The sequence below is a fragment of the Cibotium barometz genome, chromosome 7 (genome assembly GCF_041138505.1).
Source record: "Cibotium barometz isolate CiBa-2024 chromosome 7, ASM4113850v1, whole genome shotgun sequence".
Classification (NCBI taxonomy): Eukaryota; Viridiplantae; Streptophyta; class Polypodiopsida; order Cyatheales; family Cibotiaceae; genus Cibotium; species Cibotium barometz.
The window spans coordinates 30,688,471-30,710,837 of NC_141052.1; the positions used below are offsets into that span (position 1 = coordinate 30,688,471).

The 22,367-nt window shown below is 38.8% G+C and overlaps 1 long non-coding RNA gene across 5 annotated transcripts in view; it reads right to left on the bottom strand.

Annotated features, from left to right (window-relative positions):
• The window catches only part of LOC147636886 (uncharacterized), a 68,756-nt gene extending 55,663 nt beyond the window's left edge, over positions 1–13,093 (bottom strand). For 3 of the 5 annotated variants that reach the window (XR_015266286.1, XR_015266283.1, XR_015266287.1), the window contains exon 1: positions 12,837–13,093. This is a non-coding gene — a long non-coding RNA (uncharacterized LOC147636886). Of the gene's footprint in view, positions 1–11,114; positions 11,404–12,529; positions 12,713–12,836 lie in introns of those variants that run through there. The other 2 variants (XR_015266284.1, XR_015266285.1) reach the window with 2 other exon arrangements.
• Between the last annotated feature and the right edge of the window lie 9,274 nt (positions 13,094–22,367).

Here is a 22,367-nt window from a genome sequence, read left to right on the forward strand (position 1 = left end):
TCTTCCTGCAGTTCTTAAAACAGAGTTCTGCAGAGAATCGATGACTTACCCGCAGTGCTCGAAATCGCCTGCTTTCTGAAAAACGGAGGTCCAGACGCGCCCGAAACGCGTTTTCGGCCCAAAAATTTATAGTCCGTAGGACTGTATAGTTGCCCTATAGCTTCACTCCCACGAAGAAAGCTCCTCAATCAGAGATCGTTTGCCGGTGCCTCCCGTAGAGCTCCCGACAAGGGTGTAGTCACCAACACAATAGGGACGAGTAGTTGAAGCTCTTACCCTCGTACCGCTTCTTGTGGTTCTCTTGCTTGCATCTCAGCCCTTAGCATGAACCAGGCTCTGATATCATGAAAAGATGCAGGGGGGAGGAGAGCTTGAGCTCTTGCAAGCACACACACACACTCACAAAACCCTAATAGAGAACACACAAGGTGAGAGGCTGAAAATCTTCTTCTTCTCTACTCAACACTCAACACACCATATACAAGAATAAGAGTACACAATAATATGAAAGGTACTCAACCAAATACATACACGGGTTCTCTATAGTGTGAACCCGACTAAATGAGCTGGCGCTATAACTATGCCAGTCTCTAGAATGGCTGTCACACAGCCTGTCATCCCACTGGCTGCATATCTCCCATGATCTCACCAACCATGCCAGTGGTGTAAGTGTGGGGCCTATCCCCCAGGCGGGTCATCAGTGGTGGCCACCGCCTCACTAGACGAGCTCGATATCTCAACATTTTCCTCAAGTGATTATTTACAAAGTTCATATGAAATTTATTCACTATAGCAAAGTACACCAAGGTTTTAATTGAAACCAACCAATCTAGACTAATGTACTTATCTTCCTAAGATTAGAATATATTCAACCTTGAAAATTCAAACAATAATTGTACTTATATAATTTAACAAGAATACAAGGACATCAAGGAGAAATATTTAAAAAAAACTACTAAAAAAAGAAACTTAATTTAAGTTAAGAAAGGTAGTCTATAAAATAGGGGAGAGAGAGAGAGAGAGAGAGAGAGAGAGAGAGAGAGAGAGAGAGAGAGAGAGAGAGAGACTTATCAAACCAAGCATAATAATTACATTCTCATTAGCGCACCAACATAAATTGATCACTAGTTTTTAAAAGAGTTAAATTTATTGGCTAAACCTAATTCTAGTAATAAAAGGAAAGATAAAAGAAAATGAATAAAATTTTGAAAGTGGGAAAGAGAGAGAGAGAGAGAGACTCAACAAACTAAATGTAATACTTAAGTCCTCATTAGCACCCAAATAAAGTGGGGAACAGAGAGATAGAGATCTGAGAGAGAGAGAGAGAGAGAGAGAGAGAGAGAGAGAGAGGAGGATCAACAACCTTGGTTAGATTGGGCATTTAGAAATCCTCAGGACATTTTCCAGCGTACAATAAATCAAGTGTACCATATGATGGTGGAAGATAAGCGCTGGATCATTAAGAAGGCTAATAGGGTATGGAACATCAAGAAAAGTAGGGCATGGTGGAAGGAAGTAATCTTATAGGACTCATGTTCTAAGACTCCATATCAAGGGAAGGTGTTCCTATGGCGCATGCTAGTTGGAGGGCTACCATTGGGGGACCATTTGCGAAAGCGGCGGATTGCTTCTGGTAATTGTGTGTTTTGTACTACTACATGCTTGGAAACATGCATGCATCTTTTCATTTCATGTTCGGTGTGACAAAGAAGATGTGGGATTTCTTTTCTCGCATATGGTTTTCGTTCACAGATAGGCCCGTAAAGGTTGAAGATGGGATTTTTGGCAAGATTCGAAATGGGCCAGATAACCCAGAACATTCAGTTTTCTTTTATTTTTTTAGGTGGACAGGTTTGTGGCATATTTGGTTAACTAGGAATACCTTCATATTTGATGCAAAAGTAGGTATTAGAGCTCAAATAGGTCATAAAAAATGGCTACTATTGCAGCAAGTCTCTTCCTTGTGGGGTCAGCTCATTTGGTGGAGAATGACATGGCTATATATTGGATGAGGGTACTCTAAGATACACTTGTGGTTCGGAGTAATTAGTGAGGGAAAGCTAGTACATCACATGGTGGCCATGTGGTTATTTGTAAAGTAATTTGGTAATATATCCTCTATTACGAAAAAAAATAGAGAGAGTTTCAACAAACCAAGCATACTACTCTGATCTCATTAGCGCCCAAATATAAGTTGCTCACTAGGTTTTAAAAGAGTTAAAATTATTGGGTAAACCCAATTCTAGTCAAAAAGAGAAAGATAAAAGAAAATGAATAAGATTTTGAAAGTGGGGAAGAGAGAGAGAGAGAGAGAGAGAGAGAGAGAGAGAGAGAGAGAGAGAGACTCAACAAACCAAGTGTAATACTTACATTCACAATAGCACCTAAACATAAGTTATTTATTCGGTTTTGAAAGAGTCAAAGTTATTGGGTAAACCTAGTTCTAGTCAAAAATAAAAAGATAAAAAGTAAATCAATAAGGTTTTAAAAGTTGGGAAAAGAGAGAGAGCGAGAGAGAGAGAGAGAGAGAGAGAGAGAGAGAGAGAGAGAGAGAGAGAGAGAGAGAGAGAGAGAGAGAGAGATGAAGCAAACAATAACAAAACTATTGTGACAACATGCACACCTAGGGTTGATATTCGTTTATATGGTCAACACTTTCTAGACCATCATCTCACTTAATCAACACTTTCTAACCCATCTCACCTCGTCTATATGGTCAACACTTTCTAGACTATCTTTTTGTCTATATAGACCTTTGACTTGCTACACTAGTGTACCAAGAACCTTTTTATCATTGTGTGGTATCAAACAAAGTGGGGTAGCATCGATTCTCCTGTGCATATTACCTTTGACTTGCTACACTAGTGTACCAAGAACCTTTTTATCATTGTGTGGTAGCATCGATTCTCCTGTGCATATTACCCTAAGCGAGATGCTCATTGTGTGGTATCAAACAAAGTGGGGAAGAGAAAGAGAGAGAGATATGAGAGAGAGAGAGAGAGAGAGAGAGAGAGAGAGAGAGGATCAACAACCTTGGTTAGATTGGGCATTTAGAATCCTCAGGACATTGTCTAGCGTACAATAAATCAAGTGTACCATAGATGGTGGAAGATAAGCGCTGGATCATTTAATAGAGTATGGAACATCAAGAAAAGTAGGGCCTAGTGGAAGGAAGTAATCTTACAGGACTCATGTTCTAAGATTCCATATCAAGGGAAGGTGTTCCTATGGCACATGCTAGTTGGAGGGCTACCATTGGGACCATTTTGCGAAAGCGATGGATTGCTTCTGGTAATTGTGTGTTTTGTACTATACGCTTGGAAACATGCATGCATCTTTTCATTTCATGTTCGGTGACAAAGAAGGTGTGGGATTTCTTTTCTCGCGTATGGTTTTCATTCACAGATAGGCCCGTAAAGGTTAAAGATGGGATTTTTGGCAAGATTCCAAATGGGCCAGATAACCCAGAACATTCAGATTTCTTTTATTTTTTTAGGTGGACAGGTTTGTGGCATATTTGGTTAACTAGGAATGCCTTCATATTTGATGCAAAAGTAGGTATTAGAGCTCAAATAGGTCATAAAAAAGGGCTACTATTGCGACAAGTCTCTTCCTTGCAGGGTCAGCTCATTTGGTGGAGAATGACATGGCTATATATTAGATGAGGGTACTCTGAGATACACTTGTGGTTCGGAGTAATTAGCGAGGGAAAGCTAGTACATCACATGGCGGCCATGTGGTCATTTGTAAAGTAATTTGGTAATATATCCTCTATTATGAAAAAGGGATAGAGAGAGACTCAACAAACCAAGCATAATACTTATGATCTCATTAGCGCCCAAACATAACTTGCTCACTAGGTTTTAAAAGAGTTAAAATTATTGGGTAAACCCAATTTGTCAAACAGAGAAAGATAAAAACAAATGAATAAGATTTTGAAAGTGGGGAGAAGAGAGAGAGAGAGAGAGAGAGAGAGAGAGAGAGAGAGAGAGAGACTTGAGATATCGACCTCATCTAGTGAGGCAGTGGACACTCATGACCCGCTGGGGGATAGGCCCCACACTTACACCACTGGCATGGTTGGTGAGATCATGGGTGATATGCGGCCAGTGGGATGACAGGCTGTGTGACAGCCATTTTAGAGACTGGCATAGTTATAACGCCAGCTAATTTAGTTGGGTTAACACTATAGAGAGCCCTAGTATGTATTTGGTTGAGTACCTTTTCATATGGTGTGTACTCTTATCTTTGTATATAGTGTGTTGCGTGTTGTGTGAAGAAGAAGAAGATTTTCAGCCTCTCACCTTGTGTGTTCTCTTTTAGGGTTTTGTGAGTGTGTGTGTGCTTGCAAGAGCTCAAGCCCTCTTTCCCCCTGCATCTTTTCATGGTATCAAAGCTTGGCTCATGCTAAGGGCTGAGCTACAAGTAAGAGAAGCATAGTGGTACGAGGGTAAGAGCTTCATCTACTCTTCCCTATTTGTGTTGGTAACTACACCCTTATCGGGAGCTCTACAGGAGGCACCGGCACGATCTCTGATTGAGGAGATTTCTTCACGGGAGTAAAGTTAAAGGGCAACTATATTGTCCTATTAGACACTATCGGACAAAATATTTCGGGCCGAAAACGCGTTTCGGGGGCGTTAGGACCTCTGTTTTTCAGAAAGCAGGTGATTTTGAGCACTGCGGGTAAGTCATCATTTCTATGCAGAACTCTGTTTTAAGAACTGTAGGAAGACAGATTGGTTGTGCAAACATTGTGTGTGCTGCAAGGAGGTCAACAGTTGCCATTGGGTGTATGTATGCACATTGAGGTCACTGGTTGTGACATTTGGGTTTAGTACAGTACCACTACAGAAAATACAGCAGTTTGCGTAGGACAAATCAGAGTGCTGTTTCTGGTAAATTTGTGTGTCTGACAAGATGTCAAATGATGGCATAAACCAGATTGTTGTTGAGAAACTTGATAAGAACAACTTCCATGCTTGGAGGTTCAGGTTGACAAATTTCCTGATGGGAAAGGGTTACTGGGACTACATAGAAGGTGAGCATGACGAGGCACCGGAGATATCTGAGATCAATCGAACTGCTACAGATGTGAAAGAGTTCAAGGATTGGAACCAAGGAGCCAGAAAAGTTATGTATTGGCTCTCTATCAGTATACAGGACACCATGATTGGGCACATACAGGATGCCAAGTCCCCCAAGGAGGCGTGGGATACCTTGGTAAAACTCTATGAAATGAATACCAAGGCACGAAAGATACAGTTGAAGAATGAACTTTATACTGTGGAGAAAAAGAGTATGTCTGTGAATGACTATGCATTGAAGATCAAGGGTATTGTGGAATCCCTTGTATCTATTGGCGTTTCAGTAGATGAAAGTCTTTCTACGTGGTCTCGGGCCACAATACAAGGCGTTCAAGACGTCTATTCAGACTCGGACATTCCCAATTTCCCAGATTTGGTGTCTATGTTGATTATAGAAGAGAAGAGCTTGGGTGAAGACCAACAGTTTTCACAAAACAAAAACAGTTTAGAGCAACAGGTCTTCTACATAAGTTCAAGAAGAGGACGAGGTAGAGGAGGTCATGGATGCGGCCAAGGAGGTGACCGAACAGGTAATCAGAATTATGGCCAACAGCAGCAACAACAACGTCCCAAAAATTCACAACAACAACAACACACAGGTGGAAGAGGCCAATTTAGAGGCAGGGGGAGTCAAGAGGTCGTGGAAATTGGCAAAGGCAATATAATGATACATATGGTTGCTTTTATTGTGGTAAGCCTGGACATGTGCAGGCAGATTGTTATAAGAAGCACGCTGACATGTAAAATGAAAAATTACAGCAAAACAACTATGCATCCTCGAGCAGAAACAATGAGGATAATGAAAGGTTGTTTGTTATGCAGCATGTCGTTAATGCCATGTCTGAAAATGTTAAAGCAGCATATAAAGATGATGTATGGTAGGTTGATTCAGGTGCTTTGAACCACATGACAAGTCATGGGGAGTGGTTCAAGGAGATGAAAAACCTTGAAAGACCAGGTTTTATGGAAACAGGGGATGACACTGCTCATCCAATTGCCCATGTTGGAGATATGCCATTGTCTATGCAGGATGACAAAGTGAAGTACCTTGTAAATGTACTTGATGTTCCAAACATAACAAAGAATTTGGTTTCAGTTGGCTAGATGATTGATCAGGGTTTGCAGGTTCGATTTAACCCTGATGGTTGTTATGTTGAAGACTTTAAAGACAAGTGCAGGTTGGTTGCAAAAGGCAACAGAGTGGGCAGAATGTTTACATTGAATGCAAACATGCCTGTAGTGAGTGCTGCGATGTTTACAAATGGTTCAAGAACTGTTGTAGACACAGACATTTGGCATAAAAGAATTGGACATGTGAATGTAGAGAATGAAGTCTATGCAGACTAAGGAGTTGTGACAGGGCTACCAAAGTTTAAAGTTGAAGGTATGCAAAAAATATGTGAAGCATGCCAATTTGGAAAGCAAACAAAGCATGTATTTCCACGTGACAGAAATGTGAGCAGAAATGCACTAGATGTTGTGCATTTAGATGTATGGGGTCCTACGAAGACCATGTCTATGGGAGGCTGCAAGTATTATGTGACATTTATTGATGACCACATAAGGAAAGTGTGGGTATACTTCATGAAGGAGAAGGGTGAGGTGTTCACTCATTTTCAGAATTTCACAGTTATGGTTGAAAAGCAAACAGGGAAATATGTAAAAGTGCCTAAGGTCAAATGGAGGGGGAGAGTACTTCTCCAATGAGTTCTCTGAATTTTTGAAGAAGAATGGTATTCAGAGACAGTTTACATGCAGATACACTCCGCAGCAAAATGGAGTTATTGAGCAAAAAAACAGGCACATTGCTGAGATTGCACGAGCATTGATGGGAGAGAAGAATATGCCGCATAGCTATTGGACTGAGGCTGTTTCTACAGCAGTTTACATCATGAACAGGACTCCAGCTACAGCCATATATGATGTAACTCCAGAGGAGAGGTTTACTGGGCAGAAAGCCTGATTTGTCTCATTTGAAAGTCTTTGGATGCATTGCATATGTGCATGTGCCAGATGAGTTGAGAACTAAGCTAGATCCAAATGCTAAAAAATGTGTGTTTATTGGGTATTCCCTTGAGCAAAAGGGATACAGGTGTTATAACCCTGCTACACGTGAGTTGAGGGTAAGCAGGGATATTGTTTTTTGATGAGATGAGCAACTGGTATGCTGCTGAAAAAGAAGCTGTTGGGACTGATGTGAGTTACAGAATGCAAGTCAGCAATCATAGTCTTTGAGTGGACCAGGAGAGTCCTCATCTAGTGGTTCAGTTGATAGACCATGGAGTGGTAGGCTGCGTCATAATACCAGTCCTACAAATGTGATTAGTACATCACATAAAGGCAAAGAGAAAGTGATTGAGCCCCTTAGTATGCCTGACATTTCTGCAGGGTATTCTCATGTTGATGGAGAGTCTAGTGGCTTAGAGATGAGCCTTGATGAGGATCTTGGGATACCAGCTATGAGAACACCTGGCCTAAAGAAGGCTATGGAAGCCATGAATGCAAAGCTGCGAAGATCTGGGAGAGTGAAGAATCCTGTGCAGAGGTTTACCTTTGATGGTTATGTGGCACATCACTATGCATACTTGGCAAAAGTTGTACAAGTTGTAGAGCCCACATGCATTGATGAGGCTGTTGGAAATGTGTGTTGGGAGAAAGCTATGGATGAGGAGATGGATGCACTATATGGAAATGAGACTTGGGATTTAGTGCAATTGCCTGAAGGCAAGAAAGCCATTGGATGCAAGTGGGTGTACAAAGTAAAACATAATAGTGATGGAAATGATACTTGGGATTTAGTGCAATTGCTTGAAGGCAAGAAAGCCATTGGATGCAAGTGAGTGTACAAAGTAAAACATAACAGTGATGGAAGCATAAGCAGGTACAAGGCTAGATTGGTAGTTAAAGGATATGCGCAGACATATGGCATTGATTATGAGGAAACTTTCAGCCCAGTTGCCAAGATGGCAACTGTGAGAGTTGTGATAGCAGTGGCTGCGTCAAAGCAATGGTCTTTACATCAGATGGATGTAAAGAATGCATTCTTACATGGGGATTTGCAGGAAGAGGTGTATATGTTGCAGCCACCTGGTTATGAGAGGATGTGAGTCACCCCGAGCATGTTTTCAGGTTGAAAAAAGCCTTGTATGGCTTAAAACAAGCACCAAGAGCATGGTCTAACAAGATCTCTAAATATCTTGTCACTATTAGCTTTCATGTAGCCAATGCAGATTTCTCGCTATATGTGAGACACAGTGATAGAGGGGTTGTGCTTGTTGTCATCTATGTAGATGACCTGATCATTACGGGGGACCATGATGTAGAGATCTTTGATGTAAAGATCTTACTTAGACAGAAGTTTGAGATGAAGGATCTGGGGGAGCTCAGATATTTCTTGGGCATTGAGGTGATTAGGTCACCACATGGTATTGGATTACTGTAGAGACAGTATGGCTTGGACATGTTGTCCAAGTATGGTATGATAGGCTGTAAGTCTATCACAGTGCCATTGGATCAGAATGGCAAGTTGAGTGCAGATTCAGGAGAGATTTTGGAGGATCCTACTATGTATAGGCGCATAGTAAGAAGCTTGATCTACATGACGATCACCAGGCCAGAGATTTGAGCTATGATGTTGGGTTGGTGAGTCAGTTTATGCAGGTTCCTCGGAAGCCGCATTTGGATGCATTAAGATGCATATTGAGGTATGTGAGGTCTACTTTGCATTGTGGACTATTTTATGAAACTGGGACAGAGATATGTGTACATGGGTACACATGCTGATTGGGCTGGTAGGATCTCAGATAGAAGATCTACTAGTGGCTTCATGTTTTCTTTGGAGAGTGCTGATGTGACTTGGAGCAGCAAGAAACAGCCTACGGTTACTCTATCCAGTACTACAAAGGTGCTACTATGGCAGCATGTGGTGAGGTAGCTTGGTTGAGAAAGCTACTTGTAGATTTGGGTCTATTAGTGGATAGACAAGTTGTCATTTTCTGTGACAACATTAGCAGTATACAGTTCGATAGGAACCCAGTTTTTCATGCTCGCACGAAGCATATAGAGTCCACTACCATTTTGTCAGAGAGAAGGTTTTGGCAGGAGACGTTGACCTTGTTTATGTCAGCACACAAGATTAGGTCGCTGACATCTTCACCAAAGCATTGGGTACAGAGAAGCTCCACAGATTCAGGGCTTCGCTATGAGATGGAGTTGAGCTCGAGGGGGAGTGTTGAGATATCAAGCTCATCTAGTGAGGCGGTGGACACTGATGACCCGCTGGGGGATAGGCCCCACACTTACACCACTAGCATGGTTGGTGAGATCATGGGTGATATGCGGCCAGTGGGATGACAGGCTGTGTGACAACCATTCTAGAGACTGGCATAGTTATAGCGCCAGCTAATTTAGTTGCGTTCACACTATAGAGAACCCTAGTATGTATTTGGTTGAGTATCTTTTCATATGGTGTGTACTCTTATCTTTGTATATGGTGTGTTGTGTTGTGTGAAGAAGAAGAAGTTTTTCAGCCTGTCACCTTGTGTGTTCTCTTTTAGGGTTTTATGAGTGTGTGTGTTCTTGCAAGAGCTCAAGCCCTCTTCCCCCCTGCATCTTTTCAAGACTCAACAAACCAAGTGTAATACTTACATTCTCAATAGCACCCAAACATAAGTTATTTATTCGGTTTTGAAAGAGCCAAAGTTATTGGGTAAACCTAGTTCTAGTAAAAAATAAAGAGATAAAAAGTAAATCAATAAGGTTTTAAAAGTGGGAAAAATAGAGAGAGAGAGAGAGAGAGAGAGAGAGAGATGAAGCAAACAATAGCAAAACTATTGTGACAACACGCACACCTAGGGTTTATATTCGTTTATATGGTCAACACTTTCTAGACCATCATCTCACTTAATCAACACTTTCTAACCCATCTCACCTCGTCTATATGGTCAACACTTTCCAAACTATCTCACTTTGTCTATATAGACCTTTCACTTGCTACACTAGTGTACCAAGAACCTTTTCATCATTGTGTGGTAGCGTCGATTCTCCTATGTGTATTACCCTAAGCGAGATGCTCATAGACATGATTCACTATTGACAATGTCTTTAATGAAAGATTTAAGGGCAAGTGTTGACTGATTCAAATAGCTTTGGCACTGTTGAAAGTGTCTTGTGAAGTAAGATTCAAGAGTAAGTGTTAACCTAATAGAGTAGTTTTGGCACTCTAATAGGCACCCAAGCTGTGCATAACATGGAGTGATTAATAACTTTATTGTCTTTTGTATGATGCCTACACTCACAACCTTCAAATCTTGAGTTTATGGTTTCTTGAACTTGCTCTGAGGACCACTCATTTCATTTTCTTTGTCTTATTCACACAGAGTTGTTCTTAAGATAGGTTCATAGTGATAGTGATACTCTCTTATGTCTTTCTGCATGGAAACACTCTCTCTTCTCCTCATGACATTGGATTTCTCAAATGAGAAAGAAAGGACTAACACCAAATCCTTTAGAAATTACTATGTATCATCATCAATAGCCTAAGATAAATCTTCTTTAAAAAAATTTCTCAAGTATGACTAATATTTTAATATTGGATAGCTCTTGCAATGTACTTCCAATTTTCTTCTAGAGCTTTCTGTTGATCTGAGTCTCTAATGAGAAGTTCTCACATCTCAACAAAAGAAATTGATTTTTTGTTTAATTTAAATATTACACATCTCACACGACACAAGTAAATAGTTTAAGAGTGAAAGATGTTACCAAGAGAGATATTAAATGTATAATCTATCGCTTCTCTTTCAAGTTCTCGCCTACGGTTTTTCACTTTAATCTCTTTTGCAATTAAAGGCTTAAATCAAAACTAAAGTCACATAAGTTTTTCTTATAAAATGCTTCAATTTCCTTTTTAAACATAATTTTAATAAAGTTTGCTTAGCTTTTTCTCTTATAACTTAAAGAGAAAACTTGTTCATGAAAGATTTAGGCAATTTGAAACTGAAAGCGATGACAAATGCAAGTACCTCATGGATTTGTAACTTTTCTTTCCAAGTTATCTCTACTCAAGGCTCAACTTATAAGTTACATACTCCGAAATGTTTTCAACCTTGTCCACCATCAAATTGGTGTACATACCACATGTTGAAAGAGAGTTGAAACACTTGAGAAAAGGAGAATTATGACACTTGAAAGAATAAAAGAGATGAGGCATAGTGAAGACACATTTACTCTACTTGATAACTAAAAAAATAATTGAAGATTATGGCATTTACTGGAAGGAGAAGGATAGCAAATGAAAGTGTGCCACATGAGGTTACACCTGTCGATGAAAGAAGATTAGTATATTCAATAGTGTAAGTTTTAAAAAAGATTCTTACGTTAAAGTTTTAAAAATAAAAAACTTAATCTTTTAGTTTGTAGATTAACACTAATACTATACTTATTAATCATTTATTGAATTATTATAGTGAGTCTAGCCGCTAAGGCATATTTACATAGATATGCCTTGGTGGTGTACTAGATTCCACACATGTACTCCAACATAAAATAAATGAGGTTTTTCAATTTTAAAATTGACTTAGATAAACACTCACTTGCAACATCCTTTACATGTTTTGACTTTTTAGTTGCACATGCATACGCACACATGTGCACACATAGAACACTCTTATTTGAGACTATAATATTGACTTTACATTTTAACCTTCAAGTTTGATAGGTTTTTATTCAAGCCTCTCTACATGGGTGTTACTATTGACATGCAAGTTACGTATAGTTTTGCTTTACCATTAATAAACCCTTAAATAACTTATATTTTCTCCTCCTAGCTTTGCCTACAAAAATTAATTTAACATTTCTATATTATTAAAGGTATTTAACATAATAAAAGAAAGATATGCACAAAGAACTCAACCAATAAAGAGCATTCTTTATCAACAAATCAATTCATGCACAAACCAATAAAGAGCAATCTTTATCAACAAAGAATCTCATTGGAAAAGGAGAGAGGGGAGGATTTTTGGGAAGGGAGAGAGAGAGAGAGAGAGAGAGAGAGAGAGAGAGAGAGAGAGAGATTGCAATACTTAGCTCACAACAAACTACAGAGGGTAAGATTTTTGGGAAGGGGGCGAGGGCGTGGGAGAGAGAGATTGCAATACTTAGCTCACAACAAACTAGAGAGAAAAGGGGAAAAAAGGTTTGTCTAAATCAAGGATTATTGTATTGAATGCACCCAATTAGCTAGCTATTCATAAGCAGCATACATGATACTTCATGTCTTTTCCTTAGATAGATAGGCAAGGTACACATGACCTTGCAATTTCTAAATCCCCCTCTCCATTATGCTGCGAGGGTGTTGTGAGTACTCTCATTTTCTACTTTCTAAATCTAATATATTCTCTCAAGTTTCCTACTATCATACGATGAAGCAAGTGAAGTCACCAAGGTTGAAAGACAAGTGTTGATTTGCATAGAAGGTGGTCAAACTTGATCTTTACAACCAATCTCAAAGAGACAAGTGTTGATTTGGATATGCGGTCAAACTTGATCTTCACAGAGAAAATCTCAAAGCGGAGAAGGGTAGGAGTGCCATTTTAAGCCAAAGTGTACCCACATAGCGTGTATCCAACCTTAGCATCATGCAAGAAGGCAAAGAGTATGCTTGAAGCGGCGAACAAACCACATCAACCAAAGGCAGATCCACGATAAAAACACATACACACAGAGTTTAGCGGCAGATGTGCGGAGGCCTACCTGGGCCTGCTGGCGAGAGGCGAAGACGATGATGACCGGCCGAAGGCGGGGCCGTCGTAGGCCGTCTTGAGGAGGTCGCTTGGTGGGGTTCTGGAAGCGCCGGAAGGCCATGGGCTTCCTGCCGCCATGGCTGGCTATAGCTCACCAGCACAGAAAGGGAAGCGGCGGTTTATTGCGCCTCCTGGAGCGAGAGCCAACAAGGAAGCCTCTGCGCTCTCTCTCTCTCTCTCTGTGTGTGCGCGCGCTCTGCGCTCTCTCTCTCTCTCTCTCTGTGTGTGTGCGCGCGCTCTGTCTCTCTCTGTGTGTGTGTGGGGGGGGGGCTCTCTCACACGACTCGTGGTCGTAGAGGAGAATTTGAAGGATGGTGGACGAGCTTATCGCACGTACACGTTTCCTAATCGAGGAGGGCCACCCTCTTCACATGGACCGTTCGATATTCTCACAAAGATTCGGTCGATCTGACCGTTCTCGAGATTTTCAAAAGCTTCCTACAATTAGGGCCTCTTCTACACACGAATGCAGGGCGTGTGGTCAAAATTTCATCTCACCATCTTGAAAATTATATGTCCTAACTTTTTTTTCCCCCCTTGTTGCAAAATGGGTCTCACAAACATTGTGATAAAAACTTCTTTTAAAGTCACTTGAAATTTGGAGGTCATGTGGACGTTCATCAAGGGTCATCTTGGCACCTTTAGAAGCACTGCCCTGTTATTGCATTCCCAACTATGGCCGTTGGCACATGCTCTACACCTCATGTTTATAACTCTCAAATCTTAATTAAACAACAATACAATTTTCAATGCTCACCGTAAAGCCTCATGTAAATAAATGCTGCTATGCTTTACCTACATATTTGTAACCTTTAGGTAAAAAAGATTGCTCAATTTATTCCATAAATTAGTCACATCCAACGTCCAATAAACTTGGGGATTCGGGAAAGATAAAAGATATCATTTTTCTTTCTTGCATGGGAATTAAATATTATTCCTCGAGGAAAGTTTTTCAGGAGAACTAAAACTTAGTTAGTTTTCAATCAATATTCCTAGGCTTATATTATCTTTATGAGAAGCACAACCACGTGAAATTGTCTCCACTCATTCTCTTTTAGAATCAATCACTTAAAAACTAAGGCTATCTTTGATTTTTTGGAACTCTATCACTAGTTACGCTACACGACTCTTAAAACCTTTTAAGAGTGCAATATATTCTATTCTAGACAATCATAAACCTTCGACCACAAACTTGGCAAATGAATGAACCACCATCACATCAAAATATTCGATTGCTTTTTAACTTTATGTGGTTGTTTCCACTATCCTATTTTATGCAATTTATTTGACTTTTTAAAGGTGATTTAAACACATGTCAACTGCTTAAAGAAAGGGAGAAAGTCATATATATCCACCCATTGAGTGGAGTTATTTTGCAACATTTATTTTTATGCATGATAGAGTATGGCTTTAAATAAAATATGAGTACCTTGCTCTCAATATAGAGTAATGTTAATGTCTTAATCTCACCACCGTTACATTTGTGCTTTCTCCATTAGTACACGTCGCATGTATGTGCATCTTTACAAATTTGCTTTCTTTTTGCTATTTAAGGGCTTGCATTTAGAAATAGATCCAAGTTGTATACCACAACCATGACGTGATAATGTAGCATGCCTAGCAAAGGGTGTGCTAAAGGGCCTTTCTTTAAAACCTTCCTTCCATACATGATACCACCACGCATGTGAAAAGGGAAATTATTAGAAGTTCTAAAAACATATCTTTATAATCTCTTTTTATCACACATACATCAATATACATGCGTAGTGTACCTCACTTACGCTAGGCATCAATTTAAAAAATGCATATTCTACAAGCATACTAGGCATTACCTTGAAACCCTCTCTTGTGTTGAAGGGCATGTTTCTCACCCATGTTTAGAGGTTGGTTGGTGTTGTATGATGGAAATTTATTAAATACTCCATATGAAAGGAAAGTCCCAAGGAAGGGAGGTTATATACAAAGCCATGAAGGATTTATTCATACCCATGCTATGTTCACACCATGTGTTTATAGTCAAGGAAGACCAAGGTGAAGGTGGGGTATCTTCCAACAAAGCTCACTCTTTGCTTGCTTTGGCACCAATTAGTTTATTTCCTAGGATGCACTAGTAAGTTTATGAAAGTGGTCATTGAAATGTGGCATTACAGTTAGGTTAATAGATATAAGCCATTATACTTACTTAAATTGAGGGGTGTTTTAGAGGGCATGTTCCTCACACATATTTGGGGGCTCATTATGGTCCTTGAATTATGACCTATACAACAAAATCCATGCAAAAGCAAGGTTATATAAGCCATGAAGGGTTTCTTCATATAATCCCTTCTATCATAATGATACATTCTTGGGAAACATTCTCTTGTAAGAGTTCATAACCACTTGACCACCCCCACCATAGTGGTTACTTATGTCAAGATATTGAAAGATCTAAAGTCACACTATCCCCGTAGAGATGTGCAACGTAGAATTATGCAAGAATAGCACGTGAGTTCAAATGAAGGGGTTTTTTAATTCAAAAATTTAAGGTAAATTTATAGAAATACATTTACAAAAGGAAATTTTTAATCGATTTTGGAAAAAAACCCATAAGTCTATAAAGAAAAAGGGGTCATTTTATTCATTAAAAAATTACAGGTAAAGGATTTTTTAAATACCCCTTGAACGCACGTGATACATAGGGTTTCTTTTAGTAGTGCCACCCTCGAGCGTGTAACCTAGAATTCCTTAGAAGTCAACACACACCACAAAAGCTACATGATTTTTTTCAAGATCTTAGATGGTTCCACATCCCACTCTTAGAGCAACAAGTCCAAAGCATAAAAAACTTGTCATACTACGTGAGCCCTTTTTTCGATTTCTTCTTGGTTAGTTTCTTCATTTTTTTAAAGATACTTTATGTAGAAACGTCTTGCTAATATCTTCACTTTTTGTTGTTCTTTCTCTTCTTATAGCTTAGTTCTCTTTGGTTTATGTGTGAATACATTCTATGCCTAGTTTCTATTAGACGAGGTTGACTGTTGATTTTTTATGAATGACCAAGTGAGCTCAGGTGTACCACATCAAGAAAACGTCCTCCTTGGTTAATTATCAAATCCATTGGACACCAAAAAACTTGTCATGATATTTTCATAGAAATATTTTGTCCCCGAATTGGGTGAATTATCCTTGAGGGCCTTTGCCTCCACCCACTCAGTGAAATAGTCTATTACAACTAAGACGTAGTAAATTCATGTCCACACTGAGCTAACAAGGTCAACCTTACCGATGAAATCTAACCCCCACTTCATCTATGATGTTGCCCCCAATGACCACCACTAATGCCTTGATAAGCTTCCATCATAGTGGCTTGTTGTTCATGATCAGCAATATTTGACATATTCCCATTTTACATAAGTGATTAGCTAAAAAATTTGGTGAGATTATGGGGGATATGCCACCATTAATGGTTTATGTGTGATAGCCACTTTGGTGTATTAGAGTTATGGCATAGTTATAGTGCTAGCTCATGTAGTAGTTGGGTTTATACCATGGATCGACCTTTGTAAGTAATAGTAGGAGAGTAATTTTCCATATAGTATGTACTTTTATCTCTTTATGCTATGGTTGTAGATAAGATAAGAGAAAAGAAAAGACATCCTTTCCCATATAGTATGTACTCTTATCTCTTTATGTTATGGCTATAGAGAAGAGAAGAGAAAAGAAGAAAATTCACCCATCCATCTCTCTTGTATGCTTGTCTACTCTTGTATGTGTGTGTATTGCAAGGAGCTCAAGGTCTTCCTCTCCACCACATTCTTCTCATAGTAATAGAGCATTGATTCGTGTAGAGAGATTAAGAGGCAAGCAAATAAAGCGGTACACAAGTAAGAGTAATTCGATCTCTTCTCTTGACCTGCATCAAGCCTAGCACCAGGGACTCTTGTCCTTTCAGCATTTGGCACTTATTGTGCTCTTCCTGCTTGGAGTAACATCTTTAGGTAGCTATAAGAGCTACAAGTAGATAGAGAAGGAAGAAGACCATGTTTTGTGAAGTTAACTATGTTAGCTATGTTAATTGAGTTTTTTCACGTTTCAACACGATTCGGCCACATTTTGGGCCCTATTTTAGTTTTGTAAGTTTTCCATATGCACTCTATGAAAGTATTGATTTTGACTATGTATGCCTAATTTTTGGTTTGGTGTAAAGTTATGGAAAAAATTTGGTAATAATAAAACAATCTATGCAAGTTGAGATTTGCAAGTTATTTGTGAATATATGTTTGTTTGACTATTCCATTATAGCTACAGTATAATAGGTGTACGGTGCCATTATATTAGAGATTATAAGTTTGCCACTATGAGTGTAGAAGTATTTATAAGCACTATTTGGTAAGTAGCTACATGTAATCATGTGTAAGAGTCTATCCCAAATTGTGAGCGAGAAGCTAGATCAGACTTAGAACTTCCACGTATGGGTGTTTAGGATGAAAATTTTCCTTTCGAGAAAAATATATTAAGAGTTTTATCATAGGTGATGAAAAGAAGCCAGAGATTGCTAAAGAAACTTCCACCCAATAGTAGGTGCATGTATATAAATAATGGCATGAAAGAGATAGATAGGTGCTGTACTACTGGTCTTCCAGTGTGACAGACTCTATGATTGCACATATATAAGATGCAGATGTACAAACACCTAAAGAGACTTGGGACACCTTAGTGAAGATAGAAGGGTGTTATACTAGTGATCTTCCTGTGTGACAGACTTTATGATTGCACATATACAAGATGTAGATTCATAAACACCTAAAGAGACTTGGGATACCTTGGTGACGATATACAATACAAACACTCAAGCTCAAAATATGCTAATGTTAGGAGAGGGAAACTTAATATAAATGATAACTTGATGAAGGTTAAAGGGCTTACAAATGCTGATGATGATAATATAGTATTGGTGTGACCTTGAATGGCCTTGGCAAGGAATATAGTCAGTTTCAGACCTCCATTGAAGTTTGAGAGAACTTCCCTAATTTTCAGGCAAGAAACGGAAGCTAAATATAAATGATAACTCGATGAAGGTTAAAGGGCTTACAAATGCTGATGATGATGATATAGTATTGGTGTGACCTTGAATGTCCTTGGCAACGAATATAGTCAGTTTCAGACCTCCATTGGAGTTTGAGAGAACTTGCACCCTTAGACTAAGTTATATTCACTCGTCTTTTACACTACACAATTAGGTGATGGCCAAACACATGGTGATCAACTCATCCTATGATTAACACTGGTGCAACAAAGGCATAGGCGCGCGAAGGTGTATTCTCATTGAGATGACATGCAGATTCTGTGTAGTTAGTGGCATAGCTCCTATTTTTGGGATTTGTAGTGCTATTTATTTTCACTCACATTTTGTTTTGAGCAATGGGATGTTTGGACTTCTATCTTTATAGTGCACTTTTTTATTTAGATATTTACAACATTAGCAGTTTCTTATGGTTTGGACGAGGGTTTTATTTTTGCATTTTCATGGACATATATTAGTCATTTTACAATGTCCAAACTTGTGAATTTATCTTTTGATATTATAGATTGATGGGGTTCTATATTCTTGAATGATTTAAAGACTTCTTGCCATTATCTTATGAACACCATATTAGATAAAGAGGGAAAAATCCCATTCCCAGGTTGGTCGTGTTTTTCATTTTTTTGTACTTCCTGTGTGAAAAAATATAAAAAGACTGTGCAAACTTGTTAGGAAATATATGATATATACTATGAAATTAGGAGCCCCCATGTGCCACAATGTTATTTTAATAGTCCAAGAACAATATAAAAGAATGGTCCTAGGGCCATTCTAAGGTTGTAGAGTAAAGAGAAACTCCTATAATTTTGTGCTTTGAAATAAAAGTAGAACAAACCCTATATGCAACACATTGAAGTTAGATGGGAGTTTGTGGGCAATCAACCATTCTAGCACTAGTGTGCACCTTCAAATAATAAGTAAAGTTTTAGTTCAAATAATAGAATAAGTTTTACTCTAGATGCTGCTACATAGGTCCCTTAAACTATGTGCCTTATCTGGCATTAGAAGAGGTAAATATGAGTGCATGCTTGCTCAAGACTCTCTTAAATTTAAGAACAAAAATGCGTATTAATAGAGGAATGGCCCTAGGACCATTTTGTACCTCTGATTGTTTATAATGGGAGTGGTACAAGATGAGAAAAATATGAAAATATAAAAAAATGTGAAAGGACACACCAACAAACGATACGCATGCATGATGGCTACTGATCATGACACTTAAATTGGTATAAACTAGAATGATTCAAATAACAATAGGCCATGCATGATAGTTACTGATCCTGACACTTGAATTGGTATAAACTAGAATGATTCAAATAACTTGCATTTGTAATCAAATTTGAGACTTCTACATGAATAATAAAGAAAAGAGGAAGACCAATAAACAAGATACATAAGACTTGAGACTCTAGCAAATAACATTAAATTTTTATTTCTGGTGAGAAATGTACATTGTCTCATAGGAGAGTACACAGTAGAATTACATTTCCGTTATACAAGTGAAAGGATACCCATTGAGGTTTTGTATGTCAAGATGGGTCTTTTGGCTTGAAATATTTACAAGATTTGTGAGTGATAACATACATGAATGAATATTGCTTTTGTGTCCAAAGCACCTTTCCTTTAATGATGTTGCCTCCATAAATATTCCTCCATTACAATCTTTGTTTCAAGATTAATCTTAGTCTGAAAGACATTGTTCTATGTGTAACATCTCTTATTATATGAGTATATAACCATTGACACAACCAATGGATAGTCATGGTTTTTAAGAAGCCTTGAATTTCCTTCGATGTCTGATTCCACGGCTTTGGAAATACAAGATAGAAACCTGGCATGTTCCACATAATTTATTACGGTGTGTCATCAAAAATCAAAGTGTTGTCTCCATCCAAGTCTTGAAAATATGTCCAGATTATTCTTGTGGGTAAGTATACTCAACACATACTTGAATTTCATATGATGTTTTGGAAGACATAAATTGAGGATGCGAAGAATATAATCTAATTTGCATCTACTCCAAATCTAAACCTTTAACCATTTAAAGCAAAAGTCTAAGAAATTTTCTGCATCCAAATGCACAACATGGTATAATTCATTACTTTCTTGAACTATTCGCATATGCTTAGTCCAATATGGCATCTCATTAACATGGTTTAGCTCAAATGATTCAAGAAGTATTCCAATCATATCAAGAATGAGAACCCTTCTTTGATCTTTAAGTGAAGGCACACATGCGAACATTGGTTGTTGTGGTACCAAAGATAATGAAACATGCCAACATAGCATCAACAGATTTGACAGCTCACAAACATTTTGATTTGCCAAGATTTCTCCCATGCTATCATCTAAAATAGAAACACACATAATTAGCAAAAATTCCTTCATTCATTACAAGACAAGAAAAGAATAAAAACCCTTTATCTCTAGGCTCAAATAAGGGCTTACTAGTGGTATAGTTATCTTGGGGCCATTTCAAAGATAAATAGTAAAAAAGTGTGTATAGTAGGATGGCCCTAGGATCATTCTGTACCCCTTCTTACACAACAATATATTACCACAATATAATAGTCCTAGTAAGGCATGCCAATCTAGACCTTGAGAAAATGATCCTACAGCCATTCTTGCACTTTTTCTACATGAAAATAATGGCCCTAAGGCCATTCTTGGATGCCCCAAAGCCACTATTGAATTCTCTTTGAGGCCTTTAAGGCTAAACAAGGGCCTTATTTGCACATGAAAAAGAAAGACTCGATGGCCATTCTCAGAAAAGAATGGCCCTAAGCCTATTCTTTGATATTGAGGAGAATGCAAGAAAGTTGGATGATCCAAGAATAGCCCTAGGGCCTAGAAGGATGCATGAAAGTTGGGTGATCCACCAAGCCAATGCTAGAATGGACCGAGGTCCATTCTTGGATGCCCCATGTCCATCTCCAACATGACCTTGATGACTTGGGGTCATGCAAAAATGGCCTAGGACATTCTTGCTCTTGTTGTGCATGAAGATGCCCCATGGCCACTCACATATGCTCTTTGAGACCTTCAAGGGAAAACAGTGGCCTTATTTACCATAAAAGAATGTCCCAAGGTGCATGTTATAGAATGGTCCTAGGGCCATTCAAAACTCATTGTGCAAAGCTATTAGTACAAGGTTCTAATCAAACGAGGGGCTTTAAATTATAGAAGGACAAAAGAGAAGATACTAAATAATAGATTATAGAATGGTCTTTAGGTACATTATAAGAAACAAGTCGTATATAAACTTTATGTTGTGAACACACTTATGAACAAGCCTCAAAAGGGTGCACCCCGACGAAGAAATTGTCTGACAAAATATGAGAAAAATTGCAATAAGTGTGTATAGTAGGATGGCCCTAGGATCATTCTGTACCCCTTCTTATACAACAATATATTACCACAATATAATAGTCCTAGTAACGCATGCTAATCTAGACCTTGAGAAAATGACCCTAGGGCCATCCTTGCACTTTTTTTGCATGAAAATAATGGCCCTAGGGCCATTCTTGGATGCCCCAAGGACACTATTGAATTGTCTTTGAGGCCTTTAAAGCTAAACAAGGGCCTTATTTGCCATGAAAAAGAAAGACCCCATGGCCATTCTTAGAAAAGAATGGCCCAAATTCCATTCTTTGATACTAAGGAGAATGCAAGAAAGTTGGATGATCCAAGAATGGCCCTAGGGCCATTCTTGGATAGCTAGAAGGATGCATGAAAGTTGGGTGATCCACCAAGCCAATGCTAGAATGGACCGAGAGGTGGTCCATTCTAGCATGCCCCATCTCCATCTCCAACATGACCTTGATGACTTGGGGTCATGCAAGAATGGCCTAGGACATTCTTGCTCTTGTTGTGCATGAAGATGCCCCATGGCCACTCATGTATGCTCTTTGAGACCTTCAAGGGAAAACAGTGGCCTTATTTACCATAAAAGAATGGCCCTAGGTGCATGTTATAGAATGGTCCTAGGGCCATTCAAAACTCCTTGTGCAAAGCTATTAGTACAAGGTGCTAATCAAACCTTGAGCGAGGGGCTTTAAATTATAGAAGAACAAAAGAGAAGATACTAAATAGTAGATTATAGAATGGTCTTTAGGTACATTATAAGAAACAAGTGGTATATAAACTTTATGTTGTGAACACACTTATGAACAAGCCTCAAGAGGGTGCACTTCGACCACGAGATTGTCTGACAAAATATGAGAAAAATTGCAATAAGTGTGTATAGTTGGATGGCCCTAGGATCATTCTATACCCCTTCTTACACAACAATATATTACCACAATATAATAGTTCTAGTAAGGCATGCTAATCTAGACCTTGAGAAAATGATCCTAGGGCCATTCTTGCACTAATTCTGCATGAAAAGAATGGTCCTAGGGCCATTCTTCAAAACCCCAA